Below are 20,003 nucleotides of genomic sequence, written 5' to 3' on the forward strand. Positions count from 1 at the left end.
CTTCTATAATTTTAAGCATAAGAACATGAGAAAAAACATTAAATTGTGGGGTGTTTTTTTAAAAAAACAAACACCTCAATTACCTTCTACAGCACAACAGCAAGATTTCAAAGCAGTTGTTGAGTCTCTTCTTTCAGGGCTCTCCAGTGTTTTTAAAAAAAAAAAAAAAGGAAATAATTTTGAATCCTGATTCAGTCCTAGATCCTGATCTTGTCAATATGATTTCAAACCACTGGATCTCTAAACTACAATTATTCATATCCCTAAATTTGTTATATATCTACCTGAAGGGAACCTACAAGAAAAATGGAAAGCAACTATTTACAAGAACAGGGATTGACAGGACAAGGGGGAACGGCTTCAGACAGGCAGAGATTAGGGTTAGATGGGATATTGAGAAGAAATTGTTCCCTGTGAGGGTGGGGAGGCCCTGGAAGTGTCCAAGGCCAGGTTGGACAGGGCTTGGAGCAGCCTGGGCTAGTGGAATGTGCCCCTGCCCATGGCAAGGGGGGAGCTGGATGTGCTTTAACATCCCTTCCAATGCAAACCATTCCATGATATCAATGGAATAACTGGCACAGCCACAGGTCCCTGGGATGCCCAAGGGCAGAACCAGCAGCTGTGACATCCACACCCTGACCTGTCACTTGTCCTCTGCAGCTGGTTCCTCCTTCTGCCCAGATTGTCACCCTGTATAGAAATACTTTTTTATCCTTGATAGGAAAAAACTGCTCCTAATTTCAGTGAACTGATCTAGCACAGAGCTGAGAATTTGCTCCCTCATCTGTTCTGGGATTTGCCTCTGATAAGTGCCTGCCTTGGTTCACTTTCAATCATACAGGAATAGAAAGTGTTCAATAACTTAAGGAATCAAAGTAAGAGAGAACCATTAATTTCTCTTGCCTCGTTTTGGTAGAAATGAATGACACTGACCTAAAGAAAATGGGCCATATCCATCCCTGCCACCATAATTGTGCCCATTCTAGTGGCTCTGCAGCAGAAGGAAAGCAGCTTCCCTGCCATTAAAGTCTAAGTAACAAATGGTTTAACCAGAGTCAGCCTTGCTGTCCTTCCCAGGGCTGAAGAGTCAGTGGATCACATCCTGCAGGCCATTTCACTGTAAAACTCAAAAGGGCAAAGGATCAGCCTATTCCTACCACTTTGTGTGTGTTATGATCATGTGAGGGTGAGAATTAAAACAGCAAAGGGATGGAAAACAAATCCCTGCCCCAAACAGCCCAGCAAAGTGGTATTTAATTCTATCCATCCTGCCACTATCCAGCAAGGCATTTGCAATCATTTCCATCTATAGTTTAATTAAATCATTGCCATACAGCTGATTTCTCCTATGATCAAAGCAAAGAGATGTTTTCTAGTGCAATAGTCTTGTTTTCTTGGGGTTTTAATTTCTTTCTAGTTTGGTTGTTTGTTTGTTTGTGGTTTTTAATGTGATAAACTTTAAAGGAAGGAAGTGTTTTTAAAAGAGGATTTGGTAACAGCCCAGCTAATTAACCACATTATCTATGGTTTGGGAAAGGGTGACTTCTGTGATGCCTCTTTGCATACTTAATTTTGGCTGTAAAATAAGTGTAAAACTCATTTTACCTGGAGCTTGTCACCTGAGCAATCATTCACTTGGTAATTATAGTCTGCAAGTATTAGGCAGGTTGGGTTATAGGCAACCTTAACCAGCAGATTTGTAGGTTTTGCTGCTACTTAATGGCTTTAATATTGTAGAATTAGTTTTCAGTGGATTTCCTGGCACTGATTTCTCTGCTTTGCATGTGCTTCACATCCCTTATTATGGCTCTTCCACCATATTTTGGGTTAGTCTGTGTACAATACTGACTCTATCTAATAGTTTTTAATTATTAGTTCATCTTAGAAAAAAAACAACAAACGTGAGGATGTTCTTTGGAGGTGTGTTAAATGTGAAGCAGTTTTGCAGCAATACCTTTATGTGTAAATATAGATGTGGATCCATTTTTTTTTAAAATACACTTATTTAAGGGGGTCTGAGAGCTTACCTCCCTAAAATCAATGCTCAGCTTGAAGTAAGGCATTATATGTGAGCCCTGTATGTTTGACAATGCCTTTCATGCCTCATTTCCTGCTAGTTTTGAGCTCCAGTAAACACAAAGAGCAAATTCACATTTTTTATGTGAAAAAGCCCCATAGTTTGTTCCCTTTAGGATCTCACTGGTTAAATAGATTTCTGTAAGGACACATTCTGTTCACACTATAATCTGTTGTGACACTAAATCTTAATCCGTCTTCAAATTTCCATTGTTTTTGTACGAAAAGATTATTTCTAAAATATTTTATATCTCACATTCATTTTCTTGGCTAAGAATTAATTGCATAAGCAGTGGGTATCTGACCACTATTAAGTCTTCTATCGTAACCCAAAATTAAGAATTTAATGTGGATTATTCATAACATCTATCCAGTTAATTCAAAGTAATTTTTCTTTGCACTAGGCAGAATTTACACTTTCTTGAAACGAGCCCGTGAGATCTTGAAAAGTCAACCTGGGCTGTCCTAAAGGCTTTGGGGCACCTGTGTCACTGCCCCGCTGTGGAGCTGGAGGTTTTTGCTGTCCTGTGGCACCCATGGGTTTGATCCTGCTCTTTCATGTTTACAGGGCTGTGTTAAAAAAAGGAAAATTAATTACAGAGCTGTTTGGGCCGTGAATGGCAAATGGAGTGTGTGGCTCTGCTGCTAATAGGAGTAGTTAGAGAGTTCTGTTCTTGTAACGTTTTACACAAACTTGTCACACGAGTGAGTTACTGGGGAAGAGCGGAGGGTAAGGCCTCATTTTTCAGGGCCTTGTCTTGTTATTTTAAATTAACTCAGCAAGGAGCTGCCTGAAGTTTTCTGGCAGCTGTAATAAGCTGCTGAGAGAAGGCCTGTGATGCTGGAATAGCTGGGTTTGTCCTGACTGCTGCTTATCACCGAGTCACCCGGGTTGGAGGGGATCCGGGGAGGTTTCTCATCCCACCTCCCGCACAAAGCGAAGGGAAACTGGGAGCGCTCAGATCTGAGAACCTCCAGGGCTGGAGAAGCCATGGCCTCGCTGGGCAGTTCGTCAGTTCCTTTGTAGAGGAAAGAAGTTTTCCTTGTATTCATCCAGAAAATCCTCAGAGTGTCTCTCATTCCCACGTTGTGCCTCTCAAAGAGCCTGGGTCCCTCTCTGTGCCCTCCCTGTGGGTGCTGTTAGATGGAGATGTCTCGATCCCAGCACCAGGCAAGGTGAGGGGAGTTCATCTGACAGCTCCAAGGAACTGCTGTAGATGGGGGGAAACAGTGGGAGGAGCAGGAATCACAGAACTGCAGAATATCCTGAGTTGGAAGGGACCCACAAGGTGTGTTTGAAGGATGGATTGGTGGATCCTGAACAGAGCCAGGACTGGTTTTATACAAAGGCCAGAACTAAGGTCTGTTTTAGTGGAGTACTGAGGAACACTGTCCATGTCCTTGAACCCTCAACAAAGAGTGAACTTTATTTTCCCTTCCTAATCTAATTTATTCAAATTATTTAATGTGTACTCTGTCCAAAACTGAGTAAGAACTAAGTCAGCTGGCAAAACAGTGGTATCGGTTTAAATGCTGGATCACTCGTATTTTGAAATCATGTTTTCAGACTGTCATTTCATGGGACTTGGAAACCCTCTAACAGATCAGCTTAAAGTAGGCTTGCACAGAAAGGCAAAATTCTCTTTGCAGAGAAGAAATAAATGTATGCAGGACAGAGATCTTTGCTTAAAGCACATTGCTGATTTTTTTTTCTTTTTTAACGTAAATGCAAGGCAGGATAAAGCACATAGCTAAGCAGAAAAGGACCTCTTGGAGTCAGATATTTGTGAATAAAGTGTCTGCTCCAGAAAGGTAATACAAATGATATACAGGGGCTTTGTAGTCGTTGGCTCTTTAATTGAGCAGACTGATGTGTCGGGAGCATAATGGATCTTGGGAGCAGACTGAGAATGAGGGGCTGTTATTTTGTTTCTCAAAGCCACACATTTGAAGTGCAGGTGAATACAAACCATTTAAGAAATAATTGGTCTGACCCAGCACTGGAGTAGCCATTTTGGCAGCAGTAAAAGAGGTGTTACTCTGGTGACAGAAGACAATGAGACAGAGATATATAACACAATATTTGCTCACTCGAAAAAAAGTCATCCTAATGAAAAGGGGAAGGAAAAAGATTATATAAAAGAACTCCTGTCCTTTTTGGTTTTACTCTTAGAACCTCTGCAGGTTCTTCTGCTTCATTAGCCAAATTTCAATACCTTTCCATCTTTCCTGATTGTTCTTCAAAAACAACAGTTTCATTTATCATTTCTATCCCTGCTGGTGAAATCCCTGTCCATGACCTAGGCAGCTCAAACCTGGATCACTGCAGCTTCCCAGTTTAAGCACACAACTCATTCAATCCCACGTTTTGGCTGTTCTGTGACACCCTTTCCCTCAACAAAACTGCCAGTGCCTACATTAAATACTATAAAACTTTAAAAAAATCATATTGTGAGTTTCACAGGGGGGAAACAGAGGAGTTTCTGAGCAGCAGACAGTTGCTGTTGATGTTTTCAGGCTTAGTCAGGCCCAGGCTGACACACCTGGAACCTCAGGGTCACAGATGCTCAGACTGCTGCACCAAGATTGCTCCACCTAGACACTAATGCTCCATCAGACTCACTCAGCTGGGTACAAAGTTGGTTTATCTACCCTGCTCATGGGTTTGGTGTCTTTCTGGATGACATTTAAAACCACAACAGCCTGCAATGTTTGTCTCCTGTGTTTTATATACACATACGTGGTATTTTCTATGAAGTTCAGTAGCTAAAGGTGTTCAGTGTGAGTGGCCAAATTCTTCCCTTCTGCAAGTTCTCAGTGAGCAACAGGTCCTAAATATGTGAGCTTTGGAGTGACCTGATAGAATGTTTTACTTGTCTACCTGCTCTGATGTCTTACTGAAAGTCAGCTGAGTGACAAGAAAGTGGGGCATGACCTTTGAGAACATGACAGTGAAACTTTACAGAGCCAGTGCAGACTATTCTGTCACTTGAAAAGCTCCAAGTCTTTAAAGAACCCTTGGGAACAGATAAATAATTGTGCTTTATGACATGCCACTGATGTCCAGGCAGGTGGATCCGTGCCCATGGCCAAGGAGATTCCCAGGAGAACATCCACTGGTGCCAACACACTTGGGATCAGACTTTCATCTGGGGTTTCTGCACATGTGTAAATTGATAAAATGGAATATCTCTGACCAGATGACTTGGGTTTGCCACTGCTGCTTGATTGCCTGGTCATGGGAGAGACAGAAAACTCCCCTTAGATGGTCAACACGACATAACTGTGGTGTAACAAAAGATCTGCTGCTACGAAGTGTGTGTTGAAGGAAACCCTTATTTTTCTTTTTTTTTTTTTCCTGAGTTGCTGCACTTGCCACAGGAACATCAGTTAGTCCCATTTACTCTGTTCTTCTTGCTCCTCTGAAAGGGTGCTTTGAATAGCAAGCTGTCATTATTCAGATTCTTCCAGTGTTTTGTATTAATCTAAAAGCAGCACCAAGATGTGGGATTTAAAATCCTTTCACTCACATTTTTAGGATGCTGTAATAAAGAGTTGCTTCATAACATGTTCAAGGTCTATTAAATAAATGCACTGAAGAATTCCTGTTCACTCTGAAATGGGCTTGTCAAGCTAATCTAATTTCAGTGTCTGCACATGGAAGGTATGCTATTTTCTCCTTTCAGTGATTTCAAAAATTAATAATTAAAGTTTCCTATTTTTACTTAATAATCAGTGCAAATTACTGCACTTTCCTTCCTTTGAGTTTTATAATATTATGGTAATCGTTGCTATGTGTACCTGTGTGCATGACACACTGAAAACATTTTTATCAAATCATTGGAAGAAATTGCTGAGCTGGTACAACTTCAGGTTAGAGAAGTCCATAGGCCCAATTTACTAATAAATCCCTATTGCAGGGATGCCAGGCTGTCAATGGTTTAATCATGGAAAACAGTCCTGATAGCTCTTTATTGCACTGTGGAAAAGGATTGTTTATGGCTGCAGGGCGTGTGGATTTGATAAATTTCCAAAATTTGCTTCCTTCCTCTGCTTTTTAAAAGAAATGGGGCTTTTTTTACAGCCTGTTTTTCTAAGGGGCTGAGCTGAGTGTGTGAAGGACTCAGCACCTCTTAGGAAGGCTCAGCACCATCCAAGGTTGACCCTCTTATACAGGTCTGATAAAGCTGAATATTTGTCTGAGGTGGGAAGCTTACACTACCTATTTTGATTTTTAACTCTGAGGAAATACAACATCAAAGCTATTTTTCCCTCCTGTGAGAGGATTCTTATGGATGGATGCTTTGCCTTCCTTTTTCTCCAAATTCTGGGGTTTTGTTACATGTACCTTTTCAAAACAAATAAATTCTGCCTCTTTAGAAAATATCATGGTTCATTTCCTTAATCCCTGTGGAAGGTAGGACAGTTATATAAGGCAGTTGACTGGAGTTGCTGAGGGTTTTCACTCCTGTTTTCAGTCTGAGTGGTCAATAAAAAAGGATTAACCAATAAAGACATTTTCTCCTTCTGTACAAAACCTGGTGCTCACACTTCAGCCTTTGCTTTGGGTTACAAAGCCACGTTTAATGAATTAAGCACCACCTTTAATACATGTGACCAATGCCTAACACTCAAGAGTATGTGAAAATATTGTAACACACCTAATGGCAGCCTTTAAGATCACTTTAAATTTTTTTCCCCCGTCCCTAAAAAGCTTGTAAGTCTTCAGAAACTTAGACTAAAACACTAAAACTGGCTACTGACGTTTGACATGGTATGATGCTAAACACATGATGTCTATATACTTCTGATTATGTACTGATGTTAAACATTACATGCTCTTTGTTTATTTTAAATTGACCTGTGCAGTGGAGAAGCCTCTGCAAAGAAAAAAAAGTATCAGCTGGGGTTGGTCAATTTGTGGTTATTGAGTGACTGTGTGTAATCAACCTTTTATAAACCCTTAACAAAATCCTCAAGGGAAATAAATGCAGTGACAGCCCAGGGAGGGAAAGGTGGGAGCAGAATGGGGCTGAACATGTAAACTTTCTTCCAAAGTAGGTGACATTTAGTCAAATCAGAATCAGACCCGTGCAGCTGCCCTTTAAAATCACTTCCTATGGAAATCGGGCCTGATTTGAATTGCTGGAGATGGATAGTGAAGACTGAGAGAGGATTTAGCTCATGCTGACTTGGTTTCACAGTTTGAAATTAATTTTTTGTTGTTGTTTATTTTTGGCCTCCTGATGTCTTGACCGATTGGTACTTTGGTACAGAGTTTTTTGGAAGAAAAATTTAATTATCAGGAGAGATGAGCAGTGGCTGAAACAAATCAGCTTCTGCCAAGATGCTCCAGTTCATTAATGAAAATAGTCATTCTAAACATGTGCATTTACAGTGTATTGCCCTGCAGAGCTGATCAAAATATTTACAGGGTTTGGTGGAGTGAAACTTGGCCTGGATGTTTAGGGGAATTTATTGGAGAAAATAAAAAATCGTGATCAAGCTTAGCTAATTCCATAGCGTTTCTTGTATCTTCTTTCATGATAGCTGCAGAACAGTGAAAATCTAATAGCAATAAACTATTTTTCCTATGAAAAAAACCTTTTTTTTGGATAGTTTCTCAGCCTTTATTTTTACTTGGAGTTTGACGTTAAGGTGCCCAGTGAGTTTGCATAGGAACAGCGTACTCAGCATGTACAAAATCTGTTACTGGAGAGCAGATTAAAATACCTTCTAGAAAGGGCAGAAATTTCAAACGTGGTGTTGTAATAAAAGTAGAGACAGAAGTGGTTTTGCCTCAGTGGCTTAGACTTCTCTAGGAATAATCTTCAGCACAGCTTCTCCACATATACATTTGTTCTAGGAATTCTGAGCATCCTGCTTCCCTCTTCTGATGCTCAGAGGGAAATAGGGGAGGATTGGCTGGTTGGGAGTGGGAGAGGGATTTTTAGGTTTTTTTTCCCCTTAAAACTCCTTGTTCTCAAAGCCCCTGTGATGTCCCCTTCCAGCAGTGCTGAGGGGGTGTCCACCAGACCCTGTCCCAGGCCGTGGCGATGGACAGCACGACATCCCCCCTTGGTGTGGCCGTGCATTCGTGTGCTCGTGCAGCTCATTAAAACTCCAGAGCACAATTAAGTGTTTGCATTGTCACAGTGTCTGGGAGCACAGATGGTCTTGCTGTTAAAGCTCAGACTGAGAGCCAGGTGATCTCAGAGCTGCTTCCAGGCTCTGCCACAACCCTGACGTGGGCTCTGGGCACATCAGCTGAGGGCTCTGTCTGTGTTCCCCCGGGGCCAGGGGGTGCAGTGATGAACTGCCTCAAAACAGGGTTTGGTGTCTTAGTGCCTTGTTAAAATATTTGGAGATCTTTGGCTGCAGAGCTGCTGAGTGTTGTTGGTGTAGCATAAAGATTAATGATAGAAATTTCCTTACCTTTTTTTCAAATCGGACCTTTCTCTCACATTAGAATTTCCAAAATAGCAGCTGTCTTGAATTAAAGAGAAAAAAAATAGATAGAAAAATAGTCTATAGGTAAAACTTCCAAGGTAGCTACAGTTTAGCTCTGTTTCCATAAAATCAGGAAGAAACTTCCCTTGAAAGCAGCCCCAATGGCGTGAGGTAACCATAAAACATATTCTTAAAAAATAAAACACCGTATGTAGTATATGGGTTTGATATATACACCACATTACTGTGGTAAAATTCTATTGATTATTTTTAAGGGACCAGCAGTCTGGGATGCTTTGACAGGGACCTGTTACAGTGTGGTGCAGATTTCTGATGCAAAGGTATTTTTCTCTCACACTGATAAATTCGGGAGACCTGTTTTTGAGGTGTTCGGGAAGTTCTGAGATTGAAGTTTATACATGTGCTTCTCTGACTGTTTTGTGTGTCCAGTTACTGATTATCTGGCAGTTGTGCAAACACACATAAAGAGATGAAACAAATATTTTCACAAAAACAAATTCATGGTCTGTAAAGGAGCTCTCAAAATAGACACAAAAAACCAGCCCAGTGTCAGACTTCCCCTCTGAAAAATCCAGCCTTTAACACAAATATCTGATTTGCAAATCAGATGCAAGATGGGTTCTTATTAACTAGTTAAATATCAAGGTTTGAATTTTCATAAAAGGGCAATTTCAAACCTCATTTGTGTGTGTAATTATTGTGCTTGTGAGAGCAACCCCGGTAAACGTGCACATAAATGTCATGTCAGGTTTCTAATGGGTCATTGACACGCTCCCTTTCCACCACCAGGTCTGTGGGCTCTGCACAGACAGAACGGAGGGAATATGTAAAGTGGGTGCAAAAAAATCTGGCAGAAAATGTTTTTCCTGATGAAAAGAGCAGCAAAGCTTGGTGTACACATGGGCACATTCTCGAGATGGAGTTGGGGTCTAAACAAATTGATTCCGTTTTTAAAATAACAGTACATATTAAACATTAGAAATTCAAATACATCCTTTTCCAAGACTAAAGATTTGGCAAATGCACCCTGGTCGTGCTCTTGGCACTTCCACTTTCAAGAAGGTTTAGAGATACTTCTCATTCCTTTTTTTCATGCTGGAATTTTTTTTTATCATCTAAAAACTGTGAAATACTTGAAATCTGAGGCTGCTGCTATCAGATAAACACACATTAGGACTCTACATTAAAGGATCTCCCACGTGCTCGTTCTCAAGCTCGAGATGAACATCACTAAAAGAGCCTTTGGTCACCCTGGATGGGGCTGAGCTGAAAATATTTATCCTGTGCTATGAAAAATTAGAGGGAACACAGCCCAGAATTCACTGGTGGAACATGTTGCCAAAATGCAGCTGAGGTCAGAAGCAACAGGATTCCAACAGGATTTTTTTGGGAATGTGCGTAAATCACGAATGCTGAGGAGTTAATGTGGTTGGTTCTAATGCCCAGAATACAGGAAGGAGGAGGGAGAGAAGTTAATATTGAAGGAAATGTAACTTTATTAAAATTCAGGGTGACATCTGGTGGGCAGGGAGGCAGAAGTTATCTGTGAGTTTTGGTGACTTTAACCTTTGGTTGCTGGCAGGGGAGGAATTTGGGACAGTACAGCCCGTGGGTCAGGGACAGTGCAGTGACTCCCTGATATAACTCTGTGCTTAATCTTAACCTTGCCTGTATTCGAATGACCTCTCTCCAAAGGTGTGGAGAAGGGTTTTGGCAATTGTGCTTTTGTGAAGAGGGAATAAAAGTAGCTCCCTGTGGTGGCAGTGTGGGTGGAGGGACAGCAGGGATTGGACTCCCGCGAGAGGGAAGGGAAAATACGGGGCTGAACAAAAGTAGCAGCAGAAGGCAGGACACAGAACATGCTGACAGAGCTCGGGCAGGAGTCAGAACCCAAGGCTGGGCTGGAATAGGCTCAGGAGAGGCAGGCAGGAGGCCAGGCAATGAATAAGAATTAGCAGGCCCCATACTGCTCTCCATATTGTTGCCTCCCTCACGGCTCCCCCTCCGCCCCCTCGCCTGTATTTTCTTTAACGTACCACTGGTCAAAGCAAATAATGATATTATGTTTGTAAGGAGGGCCCTTGAAAGCCATTCTGAGCCTGGAGTCCAGGAAAGCGTAATCTCTGTTTGATTCTTTGTTTAGTGGGGGATTCAAATCCCAACTTAATTTAATCTTTTGATTTATCCTGCAGGTACTGCCTGATTATATTCCAGTGCCACCAGTAATAGAAACGCAGGGATTTTCTTCTGTTTATTTATTTATTTTTGCTTTTAGCAGGAAAAGGCTTAGCAAAAGTCATTATGACTATTATCCTCTGTGATGCACCAGGAATAAGTGCATCTCTGAGTATGTACCCCATTAATTCCTGTTAATAACATCGGGGTACACTGGTGTTTTTTTTTTGCTCAGCACTTGAGCTAAAGCAGCACAGCCAGGGGGTCGGAATAAGGCTGGAATCTGTGAGCATTCAGGCTGGCACAAGTGCTGCAAGATGGGCAGGATTTCACTTGGAAAGACCAGGATGACCAGGTGGAAGGAGGAGGGTGACACAGCCCAGAGGCCCTGGAGCAGGTCCTTGACAGGTTCCTGTGAGATCACGGACAGACCACTTACAGTTAGATTTCTGAGGCTTTTTTTTGTGCATTTAAAATGACACTTAGTGTCATCGAAAGGCAAAACACCCTTCAAAATGTACATTTTGGAAAGGCAAAATAAACAAATATGCTGTGATTTTCCCCTTCCTTGGAATAGTTGGGCTCCTCAAATGCAATTTCGTGTTGGAATGGATGGGGTTCACTCCCATACCTTTAACAGGCAGCCAGTTCCTCTATCCTGATGTTCCTGCAGGATGATTCCACTGCAATCAGACTTTAATCAGACACCAGTTATTGTTACTGTAATAACAATAACTGCTACAAGTGTTGTCCTGCCTTTCTGTTCCACAGCTCCTGGTTTCCACTTGCATTTTCTCGTTTGCTTCATGTTTCCCTATCCGGACCTTTAAAATACTAAACACTTTTATTTAATTTTTTCTTTTGCTTTCCGAAACAAGATACAGTTCATTCATGTCCTTACCAAAAAAAAAAAAGGTCGCTACAATTAAATTTTTAAAAATCATATTAAATCTTTAATATTCTCCTATGGGTGATAATATAGCCAAGCAGACAAGGACAGCATGCAAATCTAGTAGCATGCCTGACAAACATAATGCATTTATATTAAATCTATTGTACAGTAGGAATTTGAAGACTGCAGTGATCAGAGGAAACCATGCAATTGGATTAATAGATAATTTAGGCTGTAATCCAACAAAGCAGTTAAGCGTATGCTTAATTTTAAGTGTGCTCAGTATTACTTGATGTTAGTTGAGGCAAAACAAGCTTTAAACTAGTCACATGCCTAAATGTGTTTTGCTGGCTGAGTCAATGATCTGAACAAATAAGGTTTTGCAGCTGGAAATACATGAAGGAGCAAAGAGTGTCCATTTTTTCCTGTAATCCTTAAAACGCTCCAGCTCGAGTTTCAAAGCCAGAATGTTTTTATTGGGGGTTAAAAACCAGTGCTGGTCAACTGCAGAGGTAAACAGCTTCCAAATTATCTATTTTACCTGCATTCCTGGTTAAAGTGAGTTCCAAATAATTAGATAACCCTGTAATACCTGTGACTGGTGCTGTTAATTCCACACGAAGATTTTCTCATGCAATACCTAATAAATGGAGTTATCTTTTAACAAAGGCTTTAAGGGGATTAATATGCTGTACAGAAGATGCACTCTTCAGACTTGTGCTCCAGATCTGAGCTAGATCTGAAAGAAGGGAGCAAACTGAACTTCCTGAGTGACCTTAGATCGTCAGCCAGACTTCTCCCCACCAGCTCTCCCAGTTAACTTGCTCCTGACGCTTCACAGTATTTGTGGCCTTAATTGAGGGACATAACCAAACAAATTTATCATCACAGCCCATAAACCCGACAGAATTCATATGGTAGCATTCTTCATTCTCTCCAATTTGTTTCCCTGAAATCCCTGCAGCAATTTATTTGCTGAATACGCGAGTTTTCCTCCTTATGAAAATTACAAATTGTTGTCAAGGTTAACGAGTTAATATTCTCATTCAATATTTATTTTATATGGGGGAAGGGGGGAAGGAAGAAGAGCGACTGTTCTTACACTTTCTTCCACGGCAAAGTCTGGTTTCTTAATCAATATGACAAGGACACTGTCCTTTGGATAATACCCTGAATCATCGGGACTAAAAAATGAGCTTTATTAATCAACAGCCCCTGATTAATTATTATAAAGTGATGCTCATACATTTCTGTACATTTTAATAATTCCTGCAGAAGGCTAACAATGTCCCCAGTGATTTGAAGGCTTTGGGGTTTGAATTTTTCTAAGCAATGTCACAATAAATAGTCCAAGGATACTACTGCTCTCTCACTAATCCAGTCTGTTTCAATCCAGCAAATGAGTAAAACCTTCTTTTTCCTATTTCCCCATCTATAATTTATCATTTGCATACAAAGTAAGAAGCAGGAATCGGCAGTCTCATCAGTTTTCAAAATATCAGGGGACAGCCTGGGTGATTTATAGCAGGGCTGCATTATCTAGATCATATAACCAGAATATTTCTGTAAAAACAGACCTGGGTAATCTCTTGATAAGAGTCTGTCTGGCAGATAAATGTGATGAAGGTCATGGCTCTGGAGAACTTGGGGGAGACCTGAGTAGCCACTAGGTTTTTCTTTGCAGAGAAATATCCCATCTTAAAACACTTAATAAGCATCATCTTCAGTGGCAGTCTCTGGTGCTGAAGATACCTCTATTTAAGGCTCTCTTAGCCATCAAAGAGTTTAGTCTGTGTGTTTGCTACCAGTGAGATGAAAAATATGCCACCTGTTTCTTCTGTTTTCAATGCACTTTTGAAGCCACAACCTTGCTGAAAGGAACAGATGCATTCTCTTAAGAAATGATCCAACCCCAAAAAACTTTTAACAAGGTGACCACAGCTGGGGAGTGCTTGTGTTTCAGTTCTAAAGGGTAACTCGTTTCTGAACCACAGGGCAAGCGCTCAGATGGGCGTGTGGCAGACTTGAAAACAGGTTTGTGTTAATTTATTAAGAAAATATGAATAATAGGAAGGCCAGGCACCGGTTCTGACCCATTCATTCTTTTACCAGGCATCTTTGCAGCCTGGCTTCCTCTTCTTGCAAAGTGTTTGCCCAGCTCTCAGCTCCCAAGGATGCTCTGAAAGTGTCTGTGATAAATGACATCAGACTTCCAAAGGCACCAGCTTCTTGTGTTTGTGTTTCAAAATAATGTGTTTGCATTGTAAAAAAAAAACTCAGTGGCCTTTTCTGAACCTTCCTGCAATGAATGTTTTAATTACTCATCTCTCCCAAGTCAGGTCCCAGGAATTTTTCACAGTGAGATGTTACAATCTGTGCGCTGGTAACCCGTGGGTTATTTGGGTTTAGCCTCTCGATTTCTGTTTTAATTCCAGGACGTCAATAATGAGTTCTCTCTTCATTTTATTAATGTGAACCACTGGACAAAATGTCACTGCTGTAGGATGCTCTGTGACAGAGCAGTGCTCCTGCATTTTGCCCTCTAGAAATGCGGGTTCTGATCACAGATAAGGCAAATGAGATTAGGATGTTAGCTTTCTCAAGAGATAACAGCAGTCTAGGTCATAAAACTACCATATGGCAGATTTGGCAGTCTTTACAGAGGTCCATGGTTTAATTATCACAAAGACAGATTCAGTTCCCCACTTGCAAATCCTGGGTCCTCCTGTGGCAAGGACTGGCAATGCAATTAAGGGGGAGAGCGGGATTGTGCTTGGCTGGAAGGAGAAACGACCTTACTGTGGCCAGCACTGTCACTTCCTAACATTTCACTCATGATTAAGTTTATCATTTCAAACAAACAACATCAAATGTCAGGTCTCTGGTCTGTTTAACATGCGGGAGGAGGGGTAGGGAGAGCAGGGAAGCACAAAGCATGACTCTGTCTGTGCTGAGCCAAACCGGAGAGCTTTTCATCTGAAAAGAAATTCAGGCAAAATTGACAACTACATCAGAGAGAGTATTTCTGCAAGCAGAGTTTGCCCTTCTGGTTAAGTTTTTTGGTTGCTTGTAGCAAATGGTTTGGTGTTCCCAGTGTTTTCAGCCCTCTGACCTGTCCCCATTCCCAGAGTGCTGTTCTCACACCCCTAATGTCAAACACAGCCCCTGTTGTGTTCTCTCTTCTGCTGGAGTAACCACATCGTCACCTGTGCTGCCCTGTGGGCACTGTTGTGCAGTCACAGTGCAGAGGAACACCTGACTGTAAGAAAACCAGCATTTTGTCTAATTTAGATGGCTTGGGTTGGTTTTGCTTCGTGTCTTTGAGTCTTTTTGCTCCATGCAATGTTCTGGTCAGCACAGACAAGCAGCACAAGGTCGATCAGATGATGTCCATCAAACTGCAGTTGAACTGGTGCTTTAAATTGCCATTTCCCAGAGAAGTCCCTCACTTTGCTGAGGGTGTGCAGTGGGGTAGTAGTGAGACGACAGTTGTCTTCATCAGAGAACCAATTTTTTAAAGTGTGTCCTTCTATGTACCAACACTTTGCTAAAAGCAAATCCCTTGGTGTTCCTTGTGTCTAGGGAACCACACTGGCCAGTACTGCAAAACTGGGCTCACAAGTTAATTGAACTCACATTGACAGCTAAGAAAATACTTGCTGTAATCCTTTTGTGTGAAGTTTTATGTGAGGCTGCCATCACTGAGTGGCTGATGCACACACAGCAAAATGATATGTCTGCTTCTAGTCAGTAGGATAAAAGTATTTCTGAATCTGAGCAATATTTTATAAGATAGGAAAATATTAAAATGCTTGAAGTGGTAATTGTTAAATAGTTAACTTGCAGGTGTAGGGAAAGAATCTTTGAAAATTGAGTTAAAATATCACTCCACCAAACTTGCAGCTTGTTGGGTTTAGTCACATGTTGTTGGATGAACATCTTGGTGGTTATTGTTGTTTTTAACTCCTGCAAGATCTGAGAGTTTGGAGTTGCAGCAACAACTCCACTTTCCCCACGTCTTGGCTAATTTTATGCAAACCCTTGGAGACTAAGTTCAGTTCATAGGCATGTTCATGTCCAATTAAAAAGTAATAGATCTGAAGCACATATAACAAGTCAAAAGAATGGAATACTGTCAAAACCAGGAATTAAAAACCCAGCCACACAGGCCACCAGGCTTCAGGAGACTATAGAAAATAATTCTTAATATATATATATTTAATTTCTAATCTTTATGATAAACTCAAATCATGCTCAAATACAGCCTCAATCTAGCCAAGGCTATATAAAATATCAGTTTATATTATTAGATTTTCGAATATTCAGTAGCTTCTTAAAGCTGGGATTTTAACAAACACAACAAATTGTATGAGACACATGATTAGATTGAGAGCAAGCACTGAACAATATAATATGTCAGCAAATTGGTTCTCAACCTGTTCTCTCAATTGGTACCAAGGAGAGAGAGAATTTTAGGGGCTGGAGGAGGGAGCTCCTGATTGTTCTTGGCTGCTCATTTTCAGAGGATAAAATATGTAACATCAGATGGCCAGAAACTCTGTGGAATTTTAATTGCAAACTTTGCTCTTGGTTATTTGTATTTTTAATGCACTGAGTTTTAGGAGATTTGTTGAGGCCAAGATGCATTAGGTGGGACATGAGGATAAAATGGAAAGATGGTTCCTATCAAAACCAAGCGTCTTTTAATTCTCAATTTCTTGTGTTTTTTTCTTTCACCAAAACACCTGTATGACCAAAGTAACAGTGCAGATGCAGCTGGAAAGACTCTCTTCCCCATGTTTCTAATGTCCCCAATTCTCTCTTTACCTATGAAGTCAGAAAAGGCAAAAAAATTCATAACAAATGTGGTGCCCAGAGAGATAGCATTACTGCTTTTAAGTGAGGTCTATGAAAAGTGAGAGCATGATATCAGCATAAAAATAAATCAAGCTAAATGTAAATCTGTGGATACTAAAAACTGAAACTATTGGAAAGTAGAAGATTTGTAGACATGACAAGGAGAACTGCAGGGAGATACCCACCAGCATCATGGGCCCAGCTTCCAAGTGGGAAAAGCATTGATGTAGCAGGGAAAAAATGTTATGTGTCAGGGATGGAATAGATATCCCAGTGAGTTCTTCAGTGGGCAGTCCCTGATTTTCTGGTAAATGCAAGGATGTCCTTATTTTTGTCTTTGAATTCATGAATTGAGTGTGGCACGATTGTGCCTTAGTGCATAAATAAGATCAAGGAGATGATGGAAGCTGTTCCTCCTGTGTAACAGTTGTGTGAGACTTGCCAGGAAGGGTCACTGTCAAGTATTTTTTCCTAAATTTCCAGATTTCCACTGAATGCCATTTTTTTATTACTTGCCAATTGAACCACAAGTTAAATAAACCCCAGCCTGAGTCCCAGTGACTTGGTTTGACTCTGGAAGCCTGGAAAGCTCCCATTTTAGTCGTGCTGCCCTCTGTGTGTTCTTGATGGGACACTTTTCCCCCTCATTAGAGTTGCTAATTGGCTACAGCCTCTGTCTCTCACCTCTTAACAATCCAGTTGTTGCAGATGTTGGTGGCGCTGCACCACGAGCAGATTGGCCAAAGAAATGCAGACCATTAATTGGGGTAGAAGGGAGGGGGGTGGGAAAGAATCACACTTAGCTTGGAAAGGTTTTCAATTCTTATGTGTCAGAATATCCTAATTCAAACCCAAATGGGAATCCACCATTCTGGGGGATTCACACAGCTCCAGGTAAACAACTAATGAGCAGCCTGCCAGTTTCATTTTTATCAAGAGCCCTCAGAGATTCAACTGTGCCATTTCATAAAATATGCAGATGATAGTGGAGGGAGAATAGCAAAGGCTTTGAAAATGATTCACACAACCTAAAAATGATGTTGAAAAGGGAGGAATTAAATATTCACAAAGTGTGAGAAATTAAGGCATATTAACTGTTAGAATGTGGAAATGAAGTGACTAACATGCATAGAGCTGATGAGAACTAGATGATTACAGATCTGTCAAAAGTTTCTAATTCTGACACAGTGTGATGTCGAGGTGCTAGTTGGCTGGTAAGGGCAAAAAATTAGGTATGGGACAAGTAATGCAAACCTGCCAGATCAGAGTCAAAGGCGGCGAGACACAGCCGTGATTAACATGAGGCTCAGTCCTGTATCAAGGGTGAACTTTAAGCTTGCAAAATGAATACTAATTATGGTTACAAACAGAACACAAGGGGCTCAATTCATCAGCTCTAGAAGGGATGGTGTAATGAGGTAGTTGAGGGAAAGAAGTCACCTAGGGCCAAATTTGTCTCACTACTGATTTCTGGCTTACACCAGGGATAGATTTGACCCTTGGGATCCGAGAGCTGGAAGTTTCTCTCTTCTGTAATTAATCAGGGGTGCAACGTGTTGCAATTTTGATAGAGTGGAGGGAAGGTTGCTGGCAGATGGATTCATATGGAGCTGGTGCAAAAGAATAAAGAATAATAATTTTCAAAGAAAGAAGATTAAACACAACGTCCAAAGTGGGTGAAGTTATTCATGTTGTTCTAGCACGGCAGAGACACAGTCCAGCCCTCCCCAAGGGCAAAGCCCAGTGCCACACCTGAGAGCAGCACTGGGTTCCCAGGGAGTGCACAGAACTGGGTGTTTCTCCTGAAAACCCCTCCCTGGAAGCACTATTTGTGTCCCGAGGTGCAGAACTCTGGAGGTTGAAATCTCAACCATCTTGTGGTGCCAGTGCCACCATCTCACAGCAACTGTGCTGGGAGTGTGTTTGAACCCATTTTCAGCTCAATGACAAAGGTTGGATTGTTATTTCCATGTGGAAATGGGTTGGCTCCCAGTGAGGAACTGCATGGAATGATCTTTTTCTTGGGTTGCTCAACAGGGAAGCAATTTGGTGTCTTGTTCATCCATTGCTGGGGAGTTTTTGAGCCCTCCCTGTGTCTTGCAGGTCCTCTCTGGGTCCTATGCTCAGGTCTATGCAGGGATTTCTTATGGAAAATGAGTATTTTCCTCTTTTTCATTGGTAAACTGTGAATTCTGTCAGTCTGAGCTGTAGACAACAATGTACAGACAGGTCAGACGTGTGTAGTTGTCTCTGCTTGAACAGGCAGTGTTCAAACAGCCCTTTCAGAGTGTAAGGGATTTGGAAATTCAGTGTAAATTCCACCCTGTAGTCTCCTGGGAATAACTGCCTCTTACACTGGGAGCTTGATGCAGAGCAGAGTGTCATGTACAGCACTGAATATACTGAGAACACTTAACAAATAAATATTATTTTGATTACAGCAGTATCAATAGCATGCTCGATATCTCCCAGAGACAAAAAGAACTTGAGATACTAAAAAAAATGAAGTGGTAGCTGTGCATGCCAAGTAGCTGTGGCACCATGTGTGTGTTTTGCATCTCTAATTTCTTAAGAGAGCCTGTCCTATGTTCATAATCAAGAGACAAGCATAAACTCAAAGGTCACAAAAAGACTGAGCTTGGGAAGGTAGATGTTCTGAATATATTAGGTATGTAAAGCAATATTGTGGCCCATCCAAACTAGAATTAGTGGTAATTATTATATAATATGTAATGATGGGATTTAAATGGCTAACACATTTTCTCTGCTGAGATCATTTAGACATGATTCATATAAATGATTAAATTAATAGATCTTCCTCTTTTAAGACTGCTAGGCAGCTTAAACTAAATTTCTCAACAGAGACTGATCCCAGTGAAATAATATTAATAGAAAATGGAAGAAGAATTTCTGAGAAGTGGGTAAATACATGATGGAGTTTGAGGAAATTTCTATAGACATCTTTGCTGACCAAAATACTTCACAGATTTAAATATTCTCTAGAAATAACCCATCAAGGACTTTGGAAGGTGAAAGAACAACAAACTTAACTTTCAGGGAAAGAATAGAATGGTGAAATATTCTGGAAGACAGGGACTTAAAGGATCACTGTCTACTTAGTTTAGGCTTAAACATTAGGCTTTTCATAACACTAAATGGTTTTACAAAACCTAATGTGAATAGAAATGTTTTTCTTATTCCTTTTTTGAATCAAATTTCAATAAGAGAGCTCCCCTCACCCCCCAGACATGTTCAGCAGAATCCTCTGCAGTGTTGTAAAGTCACACACAGGAGCACCGTGCTAATTAGTGAGAACAAGGACAGGAAAATGACTATGGATGGGATTTTTGAAAAAGCCTGGGGGAGTTGCTTGCCCAAAACCAAGTGAATTCAGTGGGAGTTAAACCTTCAAATCTGGGAGACATCTGAAAGTTTTAGCTTGAAAGTACAAGTGAGAACACCCAATGTGGATGGAGCTCTGAGGAACCTGGTCTAGGGGAAGGTGTCCCTGCACGTGGCAGGGAGTGGAATG

This window comes from Myiozetetes cayanensis, unplaced genomic scaffold, assembly GCF_022539395.1.
Source record: "Myiozetetes cayanensis isolate MyiCay16 unplaced genomic scaffold, myiCay2020 scf19, whole genome shotgun sequence".
Lineage (NCBI taxonomy): Eukaryota > Metazoa > Chordata > Aves > Passeriformes > Tyrannidae > Myiozetetes > Myiozetetes cayanensis.